This window comes from Sus scrofa, chromosome 1, assembly GCF_054392235.1.
Source record: "Sus scrofa isolate SSC_HxYL_T2T_F1_AM1 chromosome 1, Sscrofa_HxYL_maternal_Yorkshire_Landrace_v2.0, whole genome shotgun sequence".
In the NCBI taxonomy this organism is placed as follows: Eukaryota; Metazoa; Chordata; class Mammalia; order Artiodactyla; family Suidae; genus Sus; species Sus scrofa.
Genome location: NC_139383.1, coordinates 76,306,828 through 76,332,133, shown reverse-complemented (window position 1 = coordinate 76,332,133; position 25,306 = coordinate 76,306,828). Strand labels below are relative to the sequence as shown.

General features: G+C 36.6%; 1 protein-coding gene across 7 annotated transcripts in view; it reads left to right on the top strand.

The window, feature by feature from the left end:
• The window catches only part of WASF1 (WASP family member 1), a 144,749-nt gene that overhangs the window by 88,082 nt on the left and 31,361 nt on the right, over nucleotides 1-25,306 (top strand). The window contains exon 1 of one of the 7 annotated variants that reach the window (XM_021091094.2): nucleotides 13,027-13,048. The exons of the other annotated variants lie outside the window; for them this stretch is intronic. The gene's annotated coding sequence lies outside the window, so the exon portion shown is untranslated. Of the gene's footprint in view, nucleotides 1-13,026; nucleotides 13,049-25,306 lie in introns of those variants that run through there. 7 annotated transcript variants of the gene reach the window in all.

Here is a 25,306-nt window from a genome sequence, read left to right as displayed (position 1 = left end):
TAGTTTCATTAGCATTAAAAGAAATGTAAATTTCTTATTTGTAATGTTATGCTAAGTACAGAAAGATGACATTAATGACCTGTCATCAGTTGAACATGAATTTTAATATATATTTCTTGTAATGGTGATGAATATGAGTATTTCAGCTAATTTTAAATTCATTAAACCCACTCATTAAAAGTCTGACCATTCTAGTATGTTAGCTTCTCTTAAACATCTTTAATAATAAAGCATATGCAAAGCAGTAAAATGATTTTTTTAAGCTTGATACATTTGCATTAAAATAAATTTTTGCAAAAAAAAAAAAAAAAACCAGTCTGATTGTGGGAGGTCATGTTGAAAACAAACTGCTGGTTAAAATAGTATTTACTATAATATTCTTAGGAAATCTTTTTAAGGGTAAAATGAGGTAATTATTTAAAAGGGCTTTTGAAATAAGTTTGTATTAATGCAAGCTGTTTACTGTAATATTATAGGCCCCTGTGGGACTAGGACTATAGGTAAGGTCATGATTTACATTTTTAATGAAATATTTAGTGTGGAATTTAAATGTTTCTAATATAATAAATGACTAGAATAAGAAGTATTTTGGTATTCATCACTTTAGCTTTATTGTTTTTAATTTTTAAGTAACTCTATACCAATAACACAGAACTTTTAAAAATGGTGATTTATTGAAAATTAAATCACTTATTTTTTTAAGTTTTTTTGTACTGTTTGAATTTGTTTTTCAACTGCAGCTGCTCCCCAAATCATAGAATTATCTATAATTGACCTTATTCGAGGATGACAGTAAAGCATATAAGTTTGTAAGATACAGATGTATCTTACTTTAAGGAAATTTAATATGAAATTGCTAATGGAGTAAATATAGATAAAAATAAGAAAAAAAGTCCAAGGACTAAGTCCTAAAATAAGATTTAGAGGTATAGAAGATGAGAAGAGAGTAGGAGGAAAGCCAGGAACTTGAGGTTTCCTGAAAGTCTCATTAAGTAATTTCAAGGAATGAACAACTGTGTTATGCTGTTAAGAGGTTGAGATTAGACCTCAGAATTAACCACTGGATATAGCAGATAACTGACCTTGGACAGAGGGTTTAATACAGTGCTGGAAATGAAAGCTTGAGTGGGACAGATTTAAGTGAGAATTGGAGGAGAGAACTCAGAGAACTAATTCAAGGAATTTTGCCCAAAAGTAAAGTGGAGAAATCAAGGAGTGGGGGATTGAATGGCTACAAGCAAAAATGGGACTAGGAGAATTTTGTTTTTGTTTTTGCTATTGTTGTTGGTTTTTTTTTTTAATAAGATGAATGAAATTACAGCATGTCTTTATGTTGATGACAGTGATCAAATAGAGGAAAAAACAGTGATGCAGAAGAAAGAAGGTATAATTAATCCTTACTGCTTAAATAGGATTTGGGAATTGGCCTGGAAGTTTGCCACCATGTTAAATGGTTTCTGTGGAGAAAATTTTAACTTCAACATAGGCAAATTACAGAGGCCTAGTGACCCAACTTATCTACTATTTTATTTTATTTATTTATGTATTTTTTAAAGTGATACCTCTTTTTTTTTTTTTTTTTTTTTTTTTTGGTCTTTTTGCCATTTCTTGGGCCGCTCTTGCGGCATATGGAGGTTTGTTCCCAGGCTAGGGGTCCAATTGGAGCTGTAGCCACCGGCCTACTCCAGAGCCACAGCAACACGGGATCCGAGCCGCGTCTGCAACCTACGCCACAGTTCACGGCAATGCCAGATCCTTAACCCACGGAGCAAGGCCAGGTATTGAACCCGCAACCTCCTGGTTCCTAGTCGGATTCGTTAACCACTGCGCCACGACGGGAACTCCAACTATTTTATACTTGTAGATTATTTTTAGGAATGGGATGGTAATGTTAAAACCACATACCAGTTTTCCATTGTGATAACTGCATTTATTTTCAAGTCAGGAATAGGATTGTAATGTTTTAAACAGAAGCAAAGCTCAATGATCTACCTGAGCTTGTCTGAATTTGCACTATGTTTTAATCCACTGGTTTTTAAGAATTTTTGCTTGCACATTTTCAGAAAGATTTTTGAAAAATTGTACTCTCTTGCATATTGAAGTTGAGTAGTGTAATATTATACTTAAAACTTAAGTCATGTTTTGTTAATAGGTAATAGAAAATAAGCATTTTATAGCAATGGGAGTATTGACTATATTGGAAAAAATGGTTATTGCTGTTTGATTAAAAGAATTTTTGAGAGCTATATTGGAATGTAATTTACATACAATGAATTGTACAACTAGATAAGTTTTGACTTGTGGATGTCCTTTGAAACCATCTTGACAATCAAAATAATGAGTCCTCCTTCCTCCTCTAATTTCCTGTTCTTCCTCTGTTAATTCCTGCATCCTATCTTTGCTTACTCCTTCCATCAACCCCAACCCTTACCCTAGGCAACCACTAATCTACTTTCTGACACTATAGGTTAGTTTGTATTTTTGTAATGGAAAATCACATACTCTTTTTGTTTGGCTTCTTTACTCAGCATAGATTTTAAGATTCATCTGTATTGTCACATCCATCGTTAATTCATTATTATTATTATTATTATTATGCTGAATACCATTTCATTCTATACACACACTTCCAGTGGATAAGGTATTTGTTATTCCTTCATCTCTTGATGGTCATTTGGGTAGTTTTCAGGTTTCGGATACTACAAATACAGCTACTGTGAGTATTCAGGTAGAAGGCATTGTTTGGACATATGCTTTCATGTCTCTTGAGTAAACACCTAGAAGTAAAATGTCTAAGTCGTATGGTAGGCATATGTTTAATTTTAAAAGAAAGTACTGAAGTGTTTTTCAAAGTCATTACATCATTTTAGAATATTTCTAACAGCAAAGTTGGAGTTGAGTTGCTCCACGTCCTGACCATTTTAATTTTAGCCATTCTAATATGTGTTTAGTGGTATTTCTTTCTGGCTTTAATTTGTGTATCCCTAAAGTGTAATGATTTCGATCTTCTTTTGATATGCCATTTGTATATTTTCTTTTGTGAAACCGAATCCCTGGACATTTAGCTTTGAATTAATTGTTCCCTAATTGAATTTTAAAAGTTCTTTTTCTAGATACACTGTGCTTTATTGGAAATGTGATTTACAAATATTTTCTCTCAACTTATGGATTGTCTTTTTATTCCCTTTTTAACGGTGTCTTTCAAAATGCAGAAGTTAATTTTGATGAATTCCAATTAAAATATTTCTTTTATGGATTGTGCTTTTGGTGTTACATCTAAGAAATCTTTGCTTAACCCAAGGCCACAAAGATTTTCTGTTTTCTTCTAGAAGTCTTATAGTTTCATGTTCTACATTTCATAGGGCTGTGACTCGTTTTTACATGGTATGAGGTAAAGATGAAAGTTCTTTAAATTTTTTAAAAAATACAGATACTCAGTTATTGTAGGACCATTTTTTTAAAAAGCATTCTCTATCAAATTAACTTTGCACTTGTGTAAAAAAAAAATCATTTGACTGTTTGTGTTAGATTATTTTTGGACTCTGTTTTGTTCCACTGGCTATTTCTCTGTCGTCATACCAACACCACACTACTTGGAATAGTGTAGCTTTATAATAAGTGTTGAAGTCAGGTAGTATAAATCCTCCGGTATTGCTTTTCTTTTTCAAAGTGCTATGTATTTCTTCTTGAGTGAGGTTTAGTGGCTGTGTCTTTCCAAGAATTTTTCCATTTCATTTAAGATGTTGGATTTATTGGTATAAGTAGTTTTTTTTTTGTTTTTTTTGTTTTTTTTTAATATTTCCTAACTGTTCTTTTAGTATCTGTAGGATCTGTGGTGAAAGCACTCCTTTCATTCCAGATTGTATTGGCAGTTTGTATTTTCCCCATGTTCTCCCCTACCTGTCTGCTGGCTTATCTGTTTATTGATGTTTGCAAAGCAGCAGCTCTTGATTTCTTTGATTTTTTTTCCCCACATAATTTTTCTGTTTTTTGTTCCATTGATTTCTTCTCTCACCTGTAGTGTTTCCTCTCTTTTGCTTACTTCCATGTTGTTTTATTTTTGTTTGTTTGTTTGTTTTGTTTTTTTAAGGGCGCACCAGGGGCATATGGAGGTTCCCAGGCTAGGGGTCAAATTGAAGCTTCATCCGCTGGCCTACACCCCAGCCACAGCAACACCAGATCCGAGCCGCATCTGCAACCTACACCACAGCTCATGGCAACGCTGGGTCCTTAATCCACCAAATGAGGCCAGAGATCGAACCTATGTCTTCATGGATACTAGTCAGATTCTTTTCTGCTGAGCCATGACGGGAACTCCTACTTTCAGTTTAATCTAAACTATTATTTCTAGTTTCTTGAAGTAAAAGTAGTTGAGGCCATTCAAGACCTTTCTTCTTTTTCAATATAGACATTTAATTGCTCAAATTTTCCCTCTTTAAGCTGCTTCCCTCAAATTTTGATATGTTGTTTTAATTTTCATTCAGTTTAAAATAACTTTTTATTTCTTCTTTGACTTGGGGTTATTCAGACTTCCTAGTTTCCAAAAATTTGAGAATTTTCCAGATATCCTTCTGTTGTTAATTTCTAAAGTAATTAGATTGTGATCAGAAAACATACCTTGTAAGACTTAAATCCTTTAAAATTTATTCTTAGAGACGCAAGTGGTATCTCTTGGTAAATGTTACTTGTATACTGCAATATTTGAAAAAACTGTGTATTCTATTGTTTTGGGATAGGATGTTAGATAAAGTTCAGTTAGGTCAAGTTGGTTGATGGTGTTCTTGAAGACCTCTATATGCTTATTGATTTTCTGTTTACTTGCTGTGTTAGTTATCACAAGAGGTGCTGAAATTTCTGACTACATCTATAGACTTTTCTATATTTTCTTGCACTTCTATTAATTTTTTAATCTATCTTTCATTTTTTAAAGTTTTATGGACGGTATAGTTGATTATAAGGTAATAATTTCTGCTGTACAACAAAGTGATTCAGTTACGCATATACACACATCCATTCTCCTTCAGATTTTTTTCCCACATATATTATCACAGAATATTGAGTAGAGTTCTCTGTTACATACTAGGTCCCCACTGGCCAATCATTCCATATACCACAGTGTAAATCAATTTATTTGTAAAATGCATAAACATTTTAGATTATTATGTCTTCTTGATGAATTGATACCTTTATTAGTATGAATTATTCCCTTTATCTAGTAATATTCTTTCTCTAAAATTGACTTTGTCTGATATTAATATAGTAACTCCAACTTTTTTTCATTAGCATGATCTATCTTTTTCTATCCTTTTATTTTTAATGTATTTGTGTATTAATATTTAAAACAGATTACTTATAGCCAGAATGTGGATGGGTCTTGTTTTTCTAATACAGTCTTATAATCTCTGCCTTTTAATTGGCATCTTCAGATCATTTATGGTTAATGTGATTATTGATAGGGAAGGGTTTAAATCTAGTTTTGCTGTTTGATTTCTTTCTGTCTTAACTGTTTTCAATCTTTTTATCTCTCTTTTTTCTCTTCTTTTAGATTAATTTTTTAATGATTCTATTTTGTCTCATTTGTTGGCTTAATAGCTATAATTCCTTGTGATATTGTAGTGTTTGCTTTAGAGTTTATAGCATACATCTTTAACTGATCATAGTTTACTTTTAGGTAAAATGATGAATTTTTCACAAATCAGTTTGTTCAGCTTTCTAATTATGTCACTGCAGTCATATCACATCATTTCTCAGTTCAAAACTATTTCCACTTGACTGCTCACTTCCTGCAGGATTAAGGACAAACTGTTCATCCTGATAAGCAACATAACCCATTGTATCTGTCTTTAATTTATCTTCCCTTTCTTTTCTCTCACTACTCTTCTACTTTTATTTTATTAGTTCAGTCAAACTGTTCTCTTTCTTCTCCAATATAGTTTCCTGTCTCTGAATTTGTTAGTGCTGTTTTGTGTGCTTCTGAAAAGTTTTGAGAGCAAGTATGTCTGCAAATTACTTTTTGTACCGCTGTCATAATTCTTTGCATCTTTGAAGGCTCTTATCACATATAATCTATTTCATTGACTTTTACCTTATACTCAGCTGGTTATGGTCTTTCCATTCATTATGTTTTTACAATTGTTCTGTGATTTTTTTTAATATCACTGACTTTACACTACCTTTGATTATACAGGTCCAGAATTCTTTATCTGTAGTTTTAAAGTCTACAAAACTCTGAAAACTAGAACTTTCTTAAAAAAACAAAACAAAACAAAAAAAAAGCAAAACTAGTTTGGTGGCTCTGGTGGGCAAAGTAATACCTCCCCACAGGATGTCCATGTTCTAATCCCTAGAGCCTGTGAACATGTTACCTTACTTGGCAAAAGGGACTTTGCAGAGGTGATTAAATTAAAGATTTTACAGTGGGGAGATTAACTTGGATTACCCAGATGGGCTCAATGTAATCTCAAGGGTCCTTCCAAGGGGAAGAGGGAGGCAAGAGAGTCAGAGAAGATGTCATGGCAGAAGTAGAGCTTGGAGTGGTGAGATTGCTGACTCTAAAGATGAAAGAAGTCCAAGAGCCAGGGAATGCAAACAGCCTGTAGAAGTCAGGCAAGGCAAGAACAGATTCTCGCATGAATCCTTTGGAAAGGATACCTTGGCTTTTTAGCCCAGTGAGAGTTCTGACTTCTAGAACTGTAAGATAAATTCATATTGTATAAGATACTACATTTGTAGTAATTTGCTACAGAAGCAGTTGGAAACTAATATAGTTGATAAAACATGACCTGAACAGATGTGAAGCAATTTTTGTCTATATTTATGCCATTTAACAAATATTTATACATTTCTCTATAGAAATAATAGTAGATCATAGGGTGAGTGGTTTCTTAATATACAGTATATATGCTGTATTACCTTTCTACATCTGAGAAATTCTAAATTCTAAAACATTTTTCCCCCAAGGGTCCGCTTTGTGGACCTAAAGTCATTTACACTAAATAATACCTTTTTCCTGCTAAAAGATTGTAATCTATGTGAGGGTAGAAATTGAGACTTATTACTCGTCCTTGTGTCCCAGACTCATTGACTTGTTGACTTAGTATGTGTGAAATAATTTTATTGAATTGACCTTAAATATTTGTGTACACTGTGGGGTGAAGGAGAGAAGACACATATTGGCTCATGATGAGGTACTGTATTGTAAGTGATGTACAAATAGCAGAAGAAAAGACCTGAAGTAATCTGTGAAAGTTCTGCTAAAGAGGTGACTTTTTAGATATAACAATGACTGACATTTGTATAGCACCTACTGTACTAGGTTCTTAATGTGCATTACTAAATCCCCACAAAAATCTTATGATAAAACAGATGCTCAGGGATGTTAAATAACTCAACCCTAAAGGTGAGTAGATTGAGACTGGGTTCATTCTTTAAGATGATGATGGCAAGAAGTAATTGGATAGAAGCCACAGAATAAGATCAGATAATTTGATTTTTTAAGAATTTAAGGAGTTCCCATAATGGCTCAGTGGTATTGAACCTGACTAGTATCCATGGGGACATGGGTTTGATTCCTGGTCTTTCTCAGTGGTTTAAGGATCCGGCATTGTCATGAGCTGTGGTGTAGGTCGCAGACACAGCTTGGATCCCACATTCCTGTGGTAGTATAGGTCAGCAGCTGTAGCTCCAATTTGACCCCTAGCCTGGGAACTTCCAAATGCTGCCAGGTGCAGACCTAAAAAGACAAAAACAAAAACAACCAAACAGAAAAAGAATTTAATCTGTATATTACTGTAGTTGATCAAAAATATAGTTATCTGTTAAATAAAATGTTAACTATTAATCTCTCTGGTTCCTAAGATTTGGAATTATTTTTATTTTCGTGTATGTTATGTGAGTATTTTCCAAGTTTGTTTTAAGAAACAACTGGCAGCAGTAAATGTTATTTCACATGATTAAAAGACCAGGTGTGTTTTTTTCTGAATATAGTTGAGAAAACATTTCATTTGATGCTAACTGCTATTCAGTATAACTTTTTTGAAATTAGTGAGCTATCTAAATTTAGTTTGTTTTACTAATTTATGTGCTATATAGACATGCTATTCCACTTTAACTGGCCTTTACTGACATTCCCTCATTCAGCTGCCTACAAAGAACCATTATTTTAAAATGTTCATGCATAGTTTTTTCTTTTATGCCATAAGCATTGTAATTCTGTCTCTGGTAGTACACAGTACTATGTTTAGAAGTTAGTGTGGGACTCCATTTCTGTATATTTCAGCAACTTGCTATTTAACCTGAGAACTGTTCCTGTAGAGAAAAGAAGAGGTGAGAAAAGCCTATTGCAAAATATTCGCACTAACTATAAAATGATTATCCTAATGTTTCTAAGTAGCAAACTGCTAATTCTGGATACTCTAGGCACATGGGAACTAGATTTTATTTGTTGGACAATTAATAATCTAGGATGGTGGTAACATGTACTTATTTTAGGTAATTTAATTTTCATGTTGAGTGTTGACCCTGGAAACCTTTTCATTTTTATTCCTTGTGTATGGTAAGTTTAGTTTTGTCCATCCTTCTTTCACTGTCTGCTGTTATTGGAGAATAAACCAGTATTGTGCCATACAAAAATTAAATATTGGTTATTTTTAAAAGTATTGAACATTTACTATATAGCAAGTAGTATACTAAGTATTTGTGCAATAATGAATGAAATATAGTTTGTACTCTCATAAAACTTACAGCCTAGTAGGAAAGATACAAGTAGATAAACAAGTATATATTTGTAAGTTTGAAAATGCACTGTGAAGAAATCAAATGGGATATTGTAATAGGGTAAGAAAGGGACCTGTGTAAGAGGAGTTAGGCAGGCCTTTTTGAAAAGGAACCAGTGATGCCAAGAGGGAACAGTGCTACAAAGGCCTTAGAGTGGAAAAGAGCTGGGTTTGAAAAGAAAATGGTGATGTAATGGGCAAAAAAGAGAGAAGGGTTAAAGGTGAGGTTGGAAAGGTAAGCAAGATTTGTCCTTGGTTCCTGGTACAACCTCCTAAATCCTTTGAGTGTCTTTTTATATGCACATGTGATGACTAGTGTCAGGAGGCCCTCTCTTAGTTAGCTTTAGGATGGGGGTCAGAAGGACTAAGCCTTGATTAGAAGAAGCTTGGAACTTTTGGCCTTACTCCTCAACCTCCAAAAAGGGAAAAGTGACTAGAGATTAAGCTAATCTCCAATACCAATTAATTTAATCAACTACACCCATATAGAAAAACCTCCATTAAAAACATTTACACCACAGAGTTTATAGAGCTTCCCCTGATTGGTGAACACATTGAGGTGCTGGGAGGTTGATGTGCCCAGAGAGGACATGGAAGCTCTGCACTGATTTCTCCCCACCCCCAATACCTTGCCCATATATATTTCTACTTGGCTGTTCTTGATTTGTATCTTTTATAACAAACCAGTAATAGTAAGTGCCTTCCTGAGTTCCATGAACTGTTGTAGGAAATTATCAAACTTCATAGGGGGTCATGGGAATCTCAGATTTATAGCCTGTTGGTAATAAGGATGGGAGGCCTAAGATTTGACTGGTGTCTAAAGTGGGGGCAGTCTTGTGGAAGTGAGCAACCAGTGGGGTTGTGTTGACTCCAGGTAATTAATGTCAGAATTGAATTGACTTATAGGACACACAGTTGATGTCCACAGAGGATTGGAGACCTATTTAGTGTAGAAAATCTACACAATTGCCAGAAATGAGGTGTAAGTAAAAGCAGATCATAGTACTTCTGTTCTGCTGAGTCTTTTAAAAAACCTTGCATTCAGATTTGATTATTGATTATGTTAAAGACCAGAACTGTCTGAAGATTCAACAAAGAACTTTTGTACAAGTAAAAGATTCTGTGGTCATGCAAGATAATAGTTCATAAAAGGGAAGGTGGCAGAAATCCAGACTACTGCTGTTCTCTTTCATTCAAATATTGTTCTTTAAAATAAAAGAAAGTCATTCCAATTATAATAAGATGGGTAGCCCTTTATCCTTGGAAGAGTCTTCTTTAAGAAATACAAAATTTTTTCACAGAAAAAATAGACACTTTTGTGTTACTATTTGCTGCGTACCAGACCTTCTGCTAGTCACTTTGTCTTATTTAATCCTCGTAAACAACCAGGCGAAGCAGGTAGTATTAATCCTGGAGCCACAGAGAGGTTCAAGTCCATAGCAAAATTGGTGTCAGAGCCGGATTCAAACTCTGTCTCCTTTGTTGTTAGACTCTGTACTCCTAATCTGTATAGCAGACTGCCTTTTAAGTTTTATAGATTAACTACAACTAGCAATATTTTTGGTAGAAGACAAAGTAAATTAAAATGTTTCAGCTGTTGCTAGGATATGACACTAATATTAGTTTATTATTAAAAAATGTATCTGATACTAAAACTGAAATAGGTTTTATTTTATGTTGGCTTTCTGGTGTCTCTGGTCTTCTTTTTTTTTTTTTTTTTTTTTTTTTTTTTGTCTTTTTTACCATTTCTTGGGCCGCTCCTGCGGCATATGGAGGTTCCCATGCTAGGGGTCCAGTCGGAGCTGTAGCCGCAGTCCTATGCCAGAGCCACAGCAATGCGGAATCCGAGCCACGTCTGCGACCTACACTACAGCTCACGGCAACGCTGGATCCTTAACCCACTGAGCAAGGCCAGGGGTCAAACCCGCAATCTCGTGGTTCCTAGTCGGATTTGTTAACCCACTGAGCCACGACAGAAACTCCTCTGGTCATTTTTTGAGCCTTGCTTTCCATAAAATGAGGAAGCTAACTGTTGTAATAGACATGTTCTCTGTAAAGATTTGTATGTAAATGTAATCTGAGAATGGCATTTGTATTTTTAAAAGTGTGGTCTTAAATCCGTTCAAGGTAAAAGATTTCGGAAGTATTTTGGTCAGAATGAGAATTCAGAATGGGAGAATTATTTGGGGGCATCATTTTTTTTCTCATTAGTAAACTCTCTTCATAGTCTTTTGCCCTAGTTTTCTGTTTCTTTTCACAGACATTCATATGCTTTCCCATTACCCTTATTCCCTGATACTAACCTTCCATTTTGGCTTAATATACTACTGATTTTTCTCATGAATATATATATATTTTTTTGCAGCTACCCTCTTAATTCCCTTTTTAATTCAAGTTGACACTACTGCATACCTACCCTTTCTCTTATAAAAGCTTTTGATTTTTGTTGTACCTTGCTTCCTTTATTGCTAGAATTCATGCCTCTTGGCAAAGAGTCTAAAGAAAGAGGTAGAAGGGGGTACATAAAGACTAGAACATTGTACTCAAACTTTATTGTGCGTCTTAATTACCTGGGTGTCTTGTTAAAAAGCAGGTTCTGATCTGAAGTTACAGGGTAGTACTAAAATTTTGCAGTTCTCGCATGTTCCCACGTGATGCTAATGCTACAGATGCTGGTTTAAGGACCACAGTTTGAATTAGTGCTGCTGTGGAAGGTCTAAGCCAGAAAGTAGTTAGAAAAAAATATATATCACCTTAAAGGAAACTCATTCTTTTCTTTTTTCTTTCTTTCTTTTTTTTTTTTTTGGCTGTACCTGTGGCATGTGGAAGTTGCTGGGCCAGGGAACAGACCTGAGCTGCAGCAACCTGCTGCACCATCAAGGAACTCAAAAGGAGACTCACTCTTAAATGATGATGTTATTATATATAAAAGCCCCCTTTTCCTTTTGGCTGTGTGAGGACATAGTGAAAAGACAGCCTTCTGTGAACCAGGAAGCGGGCCCTCACCAGATGTCTTGATCTCGGACTTCTTATCTTCTAGAACTTTAAGAAATAAATTACTTTGTTTACAGGCCACGTCATCTAAGTTATTACTGTCACAACAGCCTGAACAGTAAGACAGTAGTTTTGAGTAAGAAGAGATGGAGAAGATACAGACATCTTAATAGAATACCTTATTTGTTCTTTAGATCGCTAGAATCCTCTTACGACTTTTTGAAAATTTTGGTAAGATACACATAACCACTTACTGGTTTAACCATTTAAAAAAGTGTTCAATTCTGGAGTTACTGTTGTGGCTCAGCAGTAAGGAACTCGACTAGTATCCATGAGGATGCGGGTTTGATCCCTGGCCCTGCTCAGTGGGTTAAGGATCTAGCGTTGCTGTGAGCTGTGGTGTAGGTTGCAGATTTGGATCGGACGCCTCGTTACTGTGGCTGTGGTGTAGGCCGGCAGGTACAGCTCCAATGCGGCCCTAGCCTGGGATCTTCCATTTGCTGTGGGTGTGGCACTTAAAAAAAAATGTTCAATTCTGTGGCATTAAGTATGTTCACATTTTTCATGATTTTTTAAAATAGTTTTTTTAATAGCAGTTTTAAGTTTGCAGCAAAATTGAACAGAAGGTAGACTTCCCTCATACCCCCTCACTCTACATATGTATGCCTACCTCCAGTATCAACATTCTGCACCCTAGTGGTACATTTGTTACAACCAATGAACCTGCATGCGCATTACTACTATTCAAAGTCCATAGTTTACATTGTGGTTTACTTTTGGTGTTGTATATTCTGTACATGTTGACTAATGTCTGATGGTTGGTATGTATCAGCCGTTTTAGTATCATACAGAATGCCCTAAAAATCCTCTGTGCTCTGCCTCTGCTTCTCTTCCCATTTCTTGAACCCTGGCAACCACTGAATTTTTACTATCTCTGTAGTTTTGCCTTCTCCAGAATGTCATATGGTTGGAATCACACAGTGTATAGTCTTTTCAGATTGACTCCTTTCTCTTAAATACTATGCATTTAAGTTTCCTCCTTGTCTTTTCATGGCTTGATAGCCCATTTCTTTTATGCGCTGAATAGTTTTCCATTGTTTAGTTGTATGTACCATACTTTGTCCTTTTACCTGCTGAAGTACATCTTGATTGCTTCCAGGTTTTGGAAGTTATGAATAAAGTTGCTATAAACATTCATGTGCAAGCGATTCTTTGGACAAAGGGTATCAACTATGGGATTCCTTGGTAAATACCAAGACACTTGATTGCTAGATCACATGGTAAGTGTTTATTATAGTTTTACAGGAAACTGCCACACTGTCTTCCAAATGGCTGTACCCATATGCATCTCACCAGCAATAGCAATGAATGAGATTTCCTGTTGCTCTGCATCCTCGTCAGCATTTCGTATGGTCAGTGTTCTGGATCCTGGCCATTGTCCTAGATATGTAGTGATGTCTCATTGTTTTGATTTGCAGTCTTTAATGATATATGATGTTGAACATCTTTTCATGTGCTTATTTGCTATCTGCATGTCTTCTTTAGTGAAGTGTCTTTAGATCTTTTATCCACTTTTTAATCAAGTTGTTGTTGTTCTTTTTTTTTTTTTTTTTTAGGGCTGCCCCCGCATATGGAGGTTCCCAGGCTAGGGGTCGAATCAGAGCTGTAGCCGCTGGCCTACACCACATCCTCAACAGTGTCAGATCCGAGTCATATCTGCGACCTACACCACAGCTCACAGCAATGCCAGATCCTTAACCCACTGAGCGAGGCCAGGGATCGAACCTGTGTTCTCATGGATGCTAGTCAGATTCGTTTCCGCTGCGCCAGGATGGGAACTCCAAGTTCTTCCTTTTTAAAAAATTCTGTTTTAAGAATTCTTTGTATATTTTGCATAACAGTCCTTGTTCAGTCTTTTGCAAATATTTTCTCCCAGTCTGTTTTTCTCATTCTCTTGATTATATTTTTTGTAGAGCAGAAATTTTTAATTTTAATAAAGTCCAGCTTATCAATATTTTTTCTTTTCTTTTTTTCAGGGCCACACCACCTGCAGCATATGGAGGTTCCAAGACTAGGGGTCAGATCGGAGCTGTAGCCACTGGCCTGTGCCAGCAGCCACAGCAATGCCAGATCCGAGCTGCATCTGCACCACAGTTCACTGCAACGCCGGATCCTTAGCCCACTGAGCGAAACCCAGGATTGAACCTGCATCCTCATGGCTACTAGTCAGATTTGTTTCCACTGAGCCAAGACGGGAACCCCCTCAATTATTTTTTCATGGATCTGGTGTTATATCTAAAAAGTCACTGCCATGTCCAAGGTCATCTAGATTTTCTCCTATATTCTAGAAGCTTTATAGTTCTTCATTTCACATTTTGGTCTGTGATTCTTTTGTGTGTGTGTGTGTGTTTTGTCTTTTTAGGGCCACACCCATGGCACATGGAGGTTCCCAGGCTAGGAGTCCAAACAGAGCTATAGCTGCCGGCGTACTCCACAGCCACAGCAACGCCAGATCCAAGCTGTGTCTGTGACCTATGCCACAGCTCACAGCAGTGCCAGATCCCCAACCCACTGAATGAGGCCAGGGATAAAACCCGCAACCTTATAACCTAGTTGGATTCATTTCCACTGTGCCATGACCAGGAACTCCTGTGATACATTTTGAGTTAATTTTTGTGAAGGGCTTAAGGCCTGGTCTAGATTCACTGTTTTGCACATAGATGTCCAGTTGTTCCAGCAATGTTTGTTGAAATGACTGTCTTTGTTCCATTGAAAGGCATTCCTTGGACATGTTGTAGGTTTGGTTCCAGACCACCCCAAAAAAGTGAATATCACAGTCAGGCGAGTCACATTAATTTTTTTTGTTTCTCAGTGAATATCAAAGTTAGGTGTACACTATACTATAGTCTGTTATGTGTTCAGTAGCACTATGTCTAAAAAACATGTACATACCTTAAAAATACTTTATTTTTAAAAATGCTGTCATCTGACAACACAGTATTGCTGCAAACCTTCAATTTGTAAGAAATGCAGTATCTGTACAGCACAGTAAAATTAGGTATGCCTGTATTGCCTTTGTTCCTTTGTCAAAGACCAGTTGACTATATATGGGTCTATTTCTGGGCACTCCGTTTTGTTCCATTGGTCCATTTGCCTGTGCTTTTGCCAATACCACACTGTCTTGTTTACTATAGTTTTATATTTTATAATATGTCCTAAAGTCAAATAGTGTCAGTCTTCCAACTTTTATTTTTTTCCCTCAACATTGCATTGGCTGTTCTGGGTCTTTCAACTTTCCATATAAGCTTCAGAATCAGTTTGTCAGTTACTACAGTATAAATTGATGGTATTTTGATTGGGATTGGATTGCATTCATAGATCAAGTTGTGAATGGCATCTTGACACTATTGCTTCTTACTGTCTATGAACATGAAATATCACTCCATTTTAGTTATTCTTTGATATTTTTATTTATTATTTATTATTTTTTACTTTTTAGGGCTGCACCCACGGCATATGGAAATTCCCAGGCTAGGAGTCAAATCAGAGCTGTAGCTGGCAGCCTACACCACAGTAATAACACAGGATCTGAGCCACCTTGGTGACCTACACCACAGCCCACTGCAGTGCCGGATCCTTAACCCACTGAGTGAAGCCAGGGATTGAACCTGCGTCCTCATGGATGCTAGTCAGATTCATTACTGCTGAGCCACAACAGAACTCCTCTTTGATATTTTTTTAAATGATTTTTATTTTTTCCATCATAGCTGGTTTACAGTGTTCCATCAATTTTCCACTGTACAAAAATGTGACCCAGTCATATATACATGTTTACATTCTTTTTCTCATATTATTATGCTCCATCATAAGTGACCATATAGAATTCCCAGTGCTATTCAGCAGGATCTCATTGTTTATCTGTTCCAAAGGCAGTAGTTTGCATCTATTAATCCTAAACTCCCACTCCATCCCACTCCCTCCTGCTTCCCTCTCGCCTCACAACCACAAATCTGTTCTCCAAGTCCATGAGTTTCTTTTCTGTGGAAAGGTTCATTTGTGCCTTATATTAAATTCCAGATATAAGTGATATCCCATGGTATTTGTCTTCCTCTTTCTGACTGACTTCACTTTGTATGAGAGTCTCTAGGTCCATCCATGTTGCTGCAAATGGCATTATGTCATTCTTTTTTATGGCTGAGTAGTATTCCAGTGGTATATATACCACATCTTCTTAACCCATTCATCTGTCAGTGGACCTTTAGGTTGTTTCCATGTCTTGGCTTTTGTGAATAGTGCTGCAGTGAACATACGGGTGCATGTGTCTTTTTTAAGAAAAATTTTGTCTGGATATTTGCCCAAGAGTGGGATTGTTGGGTCATATGGTAGTTCTATATTTAGTATTCTAAGTTACCTCCATACTGTTTTCCATAATGGTTGTACTCTCTTAGATATTTTTAAATCAGTTTTTATCATATGGGTCTTGTACATATTTTGTTAAATTTTTACCTAAGTTTTTTGGGTTTTGGGGTGCTAATGTAAATGATGTATTATTATTATTATTATTATCTCTTTTGCCATTTCTTGGGCCACTCCTGTGGCATATGGAGGTTCCCAGGGTAGGGGTCTAATCGGAGCTGTAGCCGCTGGCCTATGCCAGAGCCACAGCAACACAGGATCCAAGCCGCGTCTGTGACCTACACCACAGCTCACGGCAACGCCAGATCATTAACCCACTGAGCAAGGCCAGGGATCGAACCCGCAACCTCATGGTTCCTAGTCGAATTCGTTAACCACTGCACCACGGATGGGAACTCCTAAATGATGTAATATTGATTTAATTTCCATTTGTTTACTGCTGAGTTTTATTTATTACTTTATATCCTTCAGCCTTGATATAATAACTTACTAGTTCTAGGGATTTTTTTGTCAGTTATTTTGGATTTTCTATATAGAGAATCATGTCTTCCATGAAGAAAGACAATTTTATTTCTTCCTTCTCAATCTATACTTCTTCCTTTCTTGTCTTATTGCATTAGCTAAGACTTTGAGTAGGGTGTGGTGATAATGAAACATCCTTACTTTTTTTCTGGTCTTGGCTGGAAAGCATCAGGTTTCTCACCATGAACTACCTTGGTAGCTCTAGGTGACAGCTTAGCTGTTAGATGATCTTTATCAAGTTGAGGAAGTTACCCTCTATTCCTAGTTTGATGGCCATTTTTTTTCTTCCTTTTTTTTCTTTTTATGGCTACCCCCATGGCATATGGAAGTTCCCAGGCAAAGAATTGAATCTGAGCTACAGTTGCAACCTATGCCACAGTTGCAAACTGTGGCAGTGCTGGATCCCACTGCATCAGGCCAGGAATTGAACCCATACCTCCATAGCAACCTGAACCGCCACAGTCAGATCGTAACCCATTCTTTGCATCACAGCAGGAACTCCTTGCTGGCCATTCTGAATTTATCATGAATGGATGTTGGCTTATGTCACATTTTTTTCTGTGTCTGTTAATATAATCATCTGACTTTTCTTCTAACGCCTGTTTCTGTGATGGATTAGTTTGACTCAAACTAGTCTTGTATAACTAGAATGAATTCCACTTGGTCATGGTGTATAATTTTTTTGTATACCTTATTGAATTCATTTTGCTAATTTATAGAGGATTTTAGTGCTGGCGTAGTGCCAGCTTCATAGAGTTAGGAAGTATTCCTTCTGCTTCTACCTTTGTTTTATGACTTTTGAAGCAAGCAGTGTGCTGTCTGCCTGGTACATCTTAGTTTATATTTTGCTTGTTTTGAGAATACTGTACAATGAAAAAGTTAAAATGTGATTGATCAGAATAGACTCTCCCAGAAAAGGAATCATGAAAAAATGGGGGAGTTGGACCAGAATTCCTGTATGTTCTTGGCCCTATCTCCCACCAAAGAAAATAGTTTTCATAAGTAATCATTCTTGATGAATTCAAATTACCTTTACTCTTTAAAACCACTTCTGAAGCTATTTTCTAAAGTGTATTCACTGAAATGCCCAATAAACACTCAGATATGTCAGTGAAACAAAGAATTCTGAATTTCACCACTTGTGCTCTTTTAAAATTTCTTAATAATAAACTTTACATTTATTAAGGTCAGTTGGTGGTCCCCCATTATGTATTTTGTTTTAGACCTCTTTATTTGCTTATGTGTGTAAGCATGAGCAACTGAAGACTACTCATATAGGCTGAGTTCTTGCTGAACTATAGTTCTTCCATAGAGGTATGGTTAAGGTTGGGCAATGGTTTTTGTTGTCATTTAACCAGCTATAGAGGACAAAAGTAACATTGTTCATCATAGTAAATGAGAAATTAGGCATATAGGCAATAAAATAAAACCACTGAAAGGAAGGTTGGGAAAAAAGTAGAATTTAAAAAGAAGAAGGATTTCCCGTTATGGTGCAACGGAAACGAATCCAACTAGGAACCATGAGGTTGCGGGTTCAATCCCTGGCCTTGCTCAGTGGGTTAAGAATCTGGTATTGCCATTAGCTGTGGTGTAGGTCGCAGACCCAGCTTGGATCTGGTGTTGATGTGGCTGTGGCTGTGGTGTAGGCCGGCAGCAATAGCTCCGATTAGACCCCTAGCCTGGGAACCTCTATATGCTGCAGGTGTGGCCCTAAAAAGACAAAAAGACAAAAAAAAAAAAAAAAAAAAAAAAGAGAGAGAGACTTAGGTCTCATTCAGACTGTAGAATTCTAGTTCTTCCAGCATTTTTTCCAGGTACAAAAGAGTTCACAGCTTCTCCTGAAATCTACTTCTGGAACTCAAAAGAATCCCTCTCATTTTTTGCACCAAAGTTACCATTAACTCTTTGCCTGCCATTTCTGCTTTCTCCTGCCCCACCTTAGGCTTTTAAAACAAGCTTATGTATATTATTTATCCAAGAAAAACAAAACGTTTACTTACATACGTACTTGCACAGAATGTTCGTAGTCACTTTTATTTATAATAGTCAAAAAACTGAAAATTACCCAAATGTTCATCAACAGATGAATGGATAAGTTATGGGCTATATTCCTTTCCAGAGGCTTCAGGGAAAAATCAGCTTCCAAGCCCATTCAAATTGGCAGAATCCAGTTCCTTGCAGTTGTAGAACTGAGGTTCTTGTTCTATTCCTGGCTGTCAGCCAAAGGTTGCTCTTAGGACCTAGAGGCTACTGAAGGTCTTTTGCAAGTGGCCTCCATCCTCAAACTAGCAAAGGTGTAGTTAATCTCCTTCATGATTTGAATCTCTGACTTCTGCTATGGCTGAAGAAAATACTCAGTTTTTAAAGGGCTCACGTGATTAGGTTAAGCCCAAGCTTATAATCTTTGTATGTTAAGGCCAGCTGATTAGGAAACATAATTACATCTTCAGAATCTCTTATAACATGTCATATAGTGGTGGAGATCTGGGGACCATCTTCAGATTCTGCCTATCAGCTTATCACATAGGGTGGTATATTGTGCTTCAGTTATATACCTCAATAAAGTGTGTGTGTTTTTTCTAAAAATAAGAAAAGATTGAATAATAATGGTAATTAAGGGATGATTGTGAGACTCAAAAAACATGTAGGTTGATTATTCTCATTGACTCAGCTTAGTATTTGCTTAGTATTTTCATGTCCAAGTCAGGGAATAGAACTAAAATGTTAATACCTTGTGCCTTTTCTGTATTTGTATTTTCTTTCACTTTTAATGAGAGGAAACTAGAAAGTTGAATCAAGTATAATAGAAAAAATATGATTTTGAAAATTTTACAGATTCTTGACTCAAAATTGTGATTAGTGAATATTGTAATTTATGTATGCAAATAAAAATTTAACAATTTAAAGTCCCTATTCAATATTTAAACTTGTACAATAGATAAATTAGTGTAGCTCTGTATTTTTTTCTCCTGTTATTGTTTAGACCAGTCTTGTAGTTTGAGTTTACAGAATGTAGAGAATACTGTTTCTATAGGATGGAAAAGGTTTTGTGTGCTCATCTTTTACTTTCTATAAAGGATTAAATCAAGAATAACACGTTTAATATTTTATTATAATTACTTATTTAATGGACAAATATTTTAGAATTTTTAAAATTTTTATAGACTAGAAACTTTAGAATAAAATGTGGTTTGTTTTGGTTGGATCATCAAAATATTAGTGTACAACACCAGGTGTTAGCAAACAACTGGAATGCTCATCAAGAGCTAGAGGGGGTGTTAATTGGTTCAAGCATTTTGGAAAATGTTTTAGCAATATTTACTAAAGCTGTACATATGTATATATATATATGTATACACTATGACCCTGCAGTTTTACTGCTTCCAGTCATTTCAGATATACTCCATCATAAATAATAAAATCTCTTTAAAATTCTTTAAATGTTTGTGATCCTTTACTCCTTAAGAAGACTCATAGTTCTTTATTGAACATCAGAGTTCAAAATTTTCAATTTGATTACATTTTATCTTTTTGTTCTACTCTGTTCTACTCTGTGTTCCTTTCAGGCATGTTTCCTCCTTATTTTTTGTCTCTTATCCCTGACTTAAAATATTCTGTCTCCTTGCTATTTATCTATCATAGACCTCCTTGTTGTCCAATAGAGCTTTCAGCAGTTAATGGTATAATCTCTAACTATGTGGTCCATTATTGCAGCCACAAGCCACATGTGCCTATTGGGCACTTGAAATGTGGCAACTGTGGCTGAAGAACTGAACTTTATTTATTTTTAATTTAGCTACTTGGGGCTAGAAATTAATATATTGAATAGCATTTATCAATATTCTCTTCCTGACCTCTTTAGCTTATTTCAATTTCATCTTCTCTGCAAGCCTAATAATTTGTGTTACCCAACTTTTTTTTTTTTTTTTTTTTTTTTTTTTGCTTTTTAGGGCCATACCCTTAGCACATGGAAGTTCCCAGGCTGGGGGTCGAATCAGAGCTGCAGGTTCTGGCCCACACCACTGCCACGTCCATGCCAGATGTGAGCCTTGTCTGCAACCTACACCACAGCTCACGGCAATGCTGGATCGTTAACACACTGAACTAGGCCAGGGATTGAACCTGCATCCTCATGGATACTAGTCAGGCTCTTTTCTGCTGAGCCATGACAGGAACTCCTGTGTTACCCAACTTTTAGACCTTAGTCATATGTTAATTTTTATTTATTTTATATATTTTAAATATTTTGGCATATATCTTTGTTTCCTTATTATCTTGTAAGCTTCTGAGTAGTGAAGGTATTTTATTTCTTTTTTTAATCTCTTTCACCACTTTTTTGATCAAAATTTATAATCAGAAAATATTTGTCAAAGGGGCTAGTTACCTGCGAATGGGGAGGGTCTTCAAAAATGTCATTGAAATCTAGGGTATTGGGAAATTTGGAGGTTGATTTGTCAAGAACACAAAATGGAGTTAAAATAAGAGTGGAGCAGTAATTTAAAATCTTGAAATTTAAAATCTAGTATTAACTCATTACTTTTGTCAACTTGGACAAATTTCTTAATTTTTTCATGTAAGTTTGTTCATCTAAAAAAATAAGAGATGAGGAGTCCCCATCATGGCTCAGCAGAAACAAATCTGACTAGCATCCTTGAGGACGCAGATTCAATCCCTGGCCTCATGCAGTAAATTAAGGATCCAGTGTTGCCTTGAGCTGTGGTGGAGGTCGCAGACGTGGCTCAGATCCCACATTGCTGTGGCTATGCCCAGAGGCTATAGCTTTGATTCAACCCCTAGCCTGGGAACATCCACATGCACTAAAAAAAAAAGATATAGTTGGTTTTTAAGTCTCTTCCAACTAAAGATTCTTAGAAGAAACATGCCTTCTTGAATTGAAAACTGTTAACAGTGGGGATTAATGTTGGTATTTGTTTTTTTTATATTTTAAAAAGTTCAAGAGGGGAAAGTACACGTTGAAATGCCTAGGTTTGAATTGTCAGTACATTCCTCTGTAGTACTGAAATACCAAGATGAAAAATTATGTGAAGATCTAATAGGGCTATGAGTGGGCAAAAAATAGGAAATGAGCTTCTTTGTAGCAAACTGTGAATACATGTAAGGGAAAATAAAGTTGTGTTTGAATGATTATGTATTCTAAATGATTAGTTAGAAATCCAGGAATAAGATTTAGGAGAAAGTGTCAACTTGTTTTAGTGAAGGAAAACAGTATCAGAAGTCAGAACTGAGATTATTTTCCCTGCAATGCCAGTAATTAGCTCTGTGACAACAAGTGGTAAGTTTGAAAGGGTATTTACTTCTGCATGCCGTAACATTGTCTCTTGACACCTTCAGGACTAGTCCGTAAACCAAAGAGAGCACTTGTACTCTTTCAAAAGACCTAGGAATAATTTCACTATGCCTTTTATCACTATTTACCTATTCAACTGGCAGAAATACAAGCTTTGTTTTCTGTTATCTTCTGAACGCACATCTTCATACTGCTTTGAACAGCTTCTTGTTTGACATATTTCTCCATCTTTCTCAAATCTTTTTCTTTTTTCTTTTTCTTTTTTTTTTTTTTTTTTTTGGACGCATCTGGGGCGTGCAGAACTTCCCAGGCTAGGAATAAAACTTGAGCCATAGCAGTGACAATGCCAAGTCCTTAACTTCTAGGCCACCAAGGGACTCCCTCCCAAATCTTTCTATTATGCTCCAGAGAGCTTCAGCCTCTGTGACTTGCAGACTTCCCTATGTATGCTTACTTTCATCCTCTTCTCCAAATTTAAACCTTCTATCTCTGCCTTAATTGATAACTGTCTGGTCTTTAAAATTATTTTGTCTGTATCCTCTTGTGAGGGGAGTGCTATATCCATACACATACCACATCTATTGATTGTGGAAAGATAACGGTTTAGCATCTTCACTCTCTCATGCCATTTTTTCTTATTATTCAATGAATTTATTACATTTATAGTTATACAATGATCATCACAATCCAATGTTATAGGATTTCCATCCCATACCCCCAGCATATTCGCCCACCCCCCGAACTGTCTCCTCTGGAAACCGTAAGTTTTTCAGTCTGTGAGTCAGTATCTGTTCTGCAAAGAAGTTCATTCTGTCCTTTTTTCAGATTCTACATGTCAGTGATAGCATTTGATGTTGGTGTCTCATTGTCTAACTGACTTCACTTAACATGATAATTTCTAGGTCCATCCATGTTGCTAAAAGTACTGTTATTTCAATCCTTTTAATGGCTGAGTAATATTCCATTGTGTACATTATATGTACCACATCTTATTGATCCACTCCTCTGTTGATGGACATTTAGGTTGTTTCCAGGTGTTGGCTGTTGTAAATAGTGCTGCAGTGAACATGGGGGTACATGTGTCTTTGTGAGTCATGGTATTCTCTGGATAGATGCCCAGGACTAGGATTGCTGGATCAAATGGTAGTTCTATTTTTAGTTTTCTGAGGAATCTCCATACTGTTTTCCACAGTAGTTCACCAGTTTACATTCCCACCAACAGTGTACTAGGGTTCCTTTTTCTCCACACCCTCTCCAGCACTTACAGTTTTTAGACTTTTTGATGATGGCCATTCTGGCTGGTGTAAGGTGGTACCTCATAGTGGTTTTGATTTGCATGTCTCTAATAATGAGTGATGTTGAACATCTTTTCATGTGTTTTTTGGCCGTCTGTATGTCGTCTTTGGAGAATTATCTGTTTAGATCTTCTGCCCATTTTTCAATGGGGTTGGTTGGTTTTTTGGTATGGAACTGCAGAAGGTGTATCTCTGTGCTCAGTGTTTCCTGTATGTTATCCATCTTTGCCTCCAGTTTATTTCCAATGTCTTGCATCTTCTTCAGCATCAGCAGTCTAAAGTCTTTTTCCTAGAGGCTGAGAATCTCCTCATCACTTAGCTGATTTTCTGGGGTTTTTCCTTTCTCCCCCATCTGAGTTATAGTTCTCTGTCTTTTCATTTTTATAGGTGTTTGGTGTGGTGACCTTTTTACAGAGAATAGAGTTGTAGCCTCTCTTATTTCTGGTGTCTGCCCCCCATGTGGCTGAAGGCCATATGGGGGCTTGATGTAGGCTTCCTGATGGGAGGGGCTGATGCCTGCCCACTGGTAGGTGGAGCTGATTCTAATCCCTCTGGTGGGTGGGGCTCAGTCTCTGGGTGGGATTAGAGGCAGCTGTGTGCCTGAGAGGTCTTTAGGTAGCCTGTTTACTGAGGGGCGGGGCTGTGATCCCACCTGGATTGTTGCTTGCCCTGGGGCTTCTCAGCAGCTGACTGATGGGTGGGGCCAGATTTTCCCAAAATGGCCACCTCGAGAGAAAGGCATGCTGCTGAATATTCCCAAGAGCTTTGCTTTCAATGTCCGTCCCTCACACTAAGCCACATTCACCCCTGTTTTCCCAGGATGTTCTCCAAGAACTGCAGTCAGGTTTGACCCAGATTCCTGTGGAGTCTTTTCTTTGCCCTGGGACCCAGTTCACGTGAATGTCCGTGTGCGCCTTTTTAAGAATGGGGTCTCCGTTTCCCCCAGTCCTGTGGAGCTCCTGCACACAAGCCCCACTGGCCTTCAATGCCAGATGCTCCAGGGGCTCTTTCTCTCAGTGCCAGATCCCCACATGTGAGAATTTGTTGTGGAGCTCAGAGCTCTCACTCCTGTAAGTGAGTCTCTGTGAACCAGTTAGTTTCCAGTCTGTGGGGCTTCCCACCTGGGAGGTATGGGTTTGTTTATATCGTGAAATCGCCCCTCCTACCTCTTGATGTGGCCTCTTGATCTTCTGGAGTAGGATATCTTTTTTAAGGTTTCTGGTCCATTTGGGTGGAGATTGCTCAGCCTTTAGTTGTGAATTTTGTTGTTTTTAGGAGAGAAGTTGAGTTCCAGTCTTTCTATTCCACCATCTTAATCCCATCTCCCCTATATTATGAAATTTTTTGAAAAGAGCATCATATTAAAACCACAGAAAGCAGCAGAAAAATAATCAGCAATAATGAAATTCAATGAAGTCAAGTCTTGGTTCTCTAAAAAGACTAATAAAATCAATAAACCCTCTAATTTAAAAAACATGCAAGTTAATGGATGTAATAAATAAGAGGATATTTTATAATCTTGTAATCATAGGAAAGTCATAATAATTTGATGTCAATAGATTTGAAAATTTAAATGAATTTCTAGAAAATGCAGTTTACCAGAATTAACACAAGAAATAGAGAATTTCAATGATCCTATGACAAAGAAAAAGTTCATAATATTAAGCCTTCTGACAAAGGAAACTTGAGGCTAAGTGGTTTCATTTTTGAACTATACCAAACTTTTAGGAAAAATTATGCATGTATATCTTTACAAATTCTGCCAAAGAATCGTGAAAGGAGAAACATATCTAAACTTGTTATATTAGACCAACATAACCTTAATACAAAGTAAACAAAAACTTCTCAAGGATATTACATGAAAGAAAGATAATGGTATCTTCCATGGCATGTGGAAATTCCTTGGCCAGGGACTGAACCTGCATTACAGCATCAACTTGAGCCATTGCAGTGACAACCCTGGATCCTGAATGAGCTGAACCACAAGAGAACTCCAA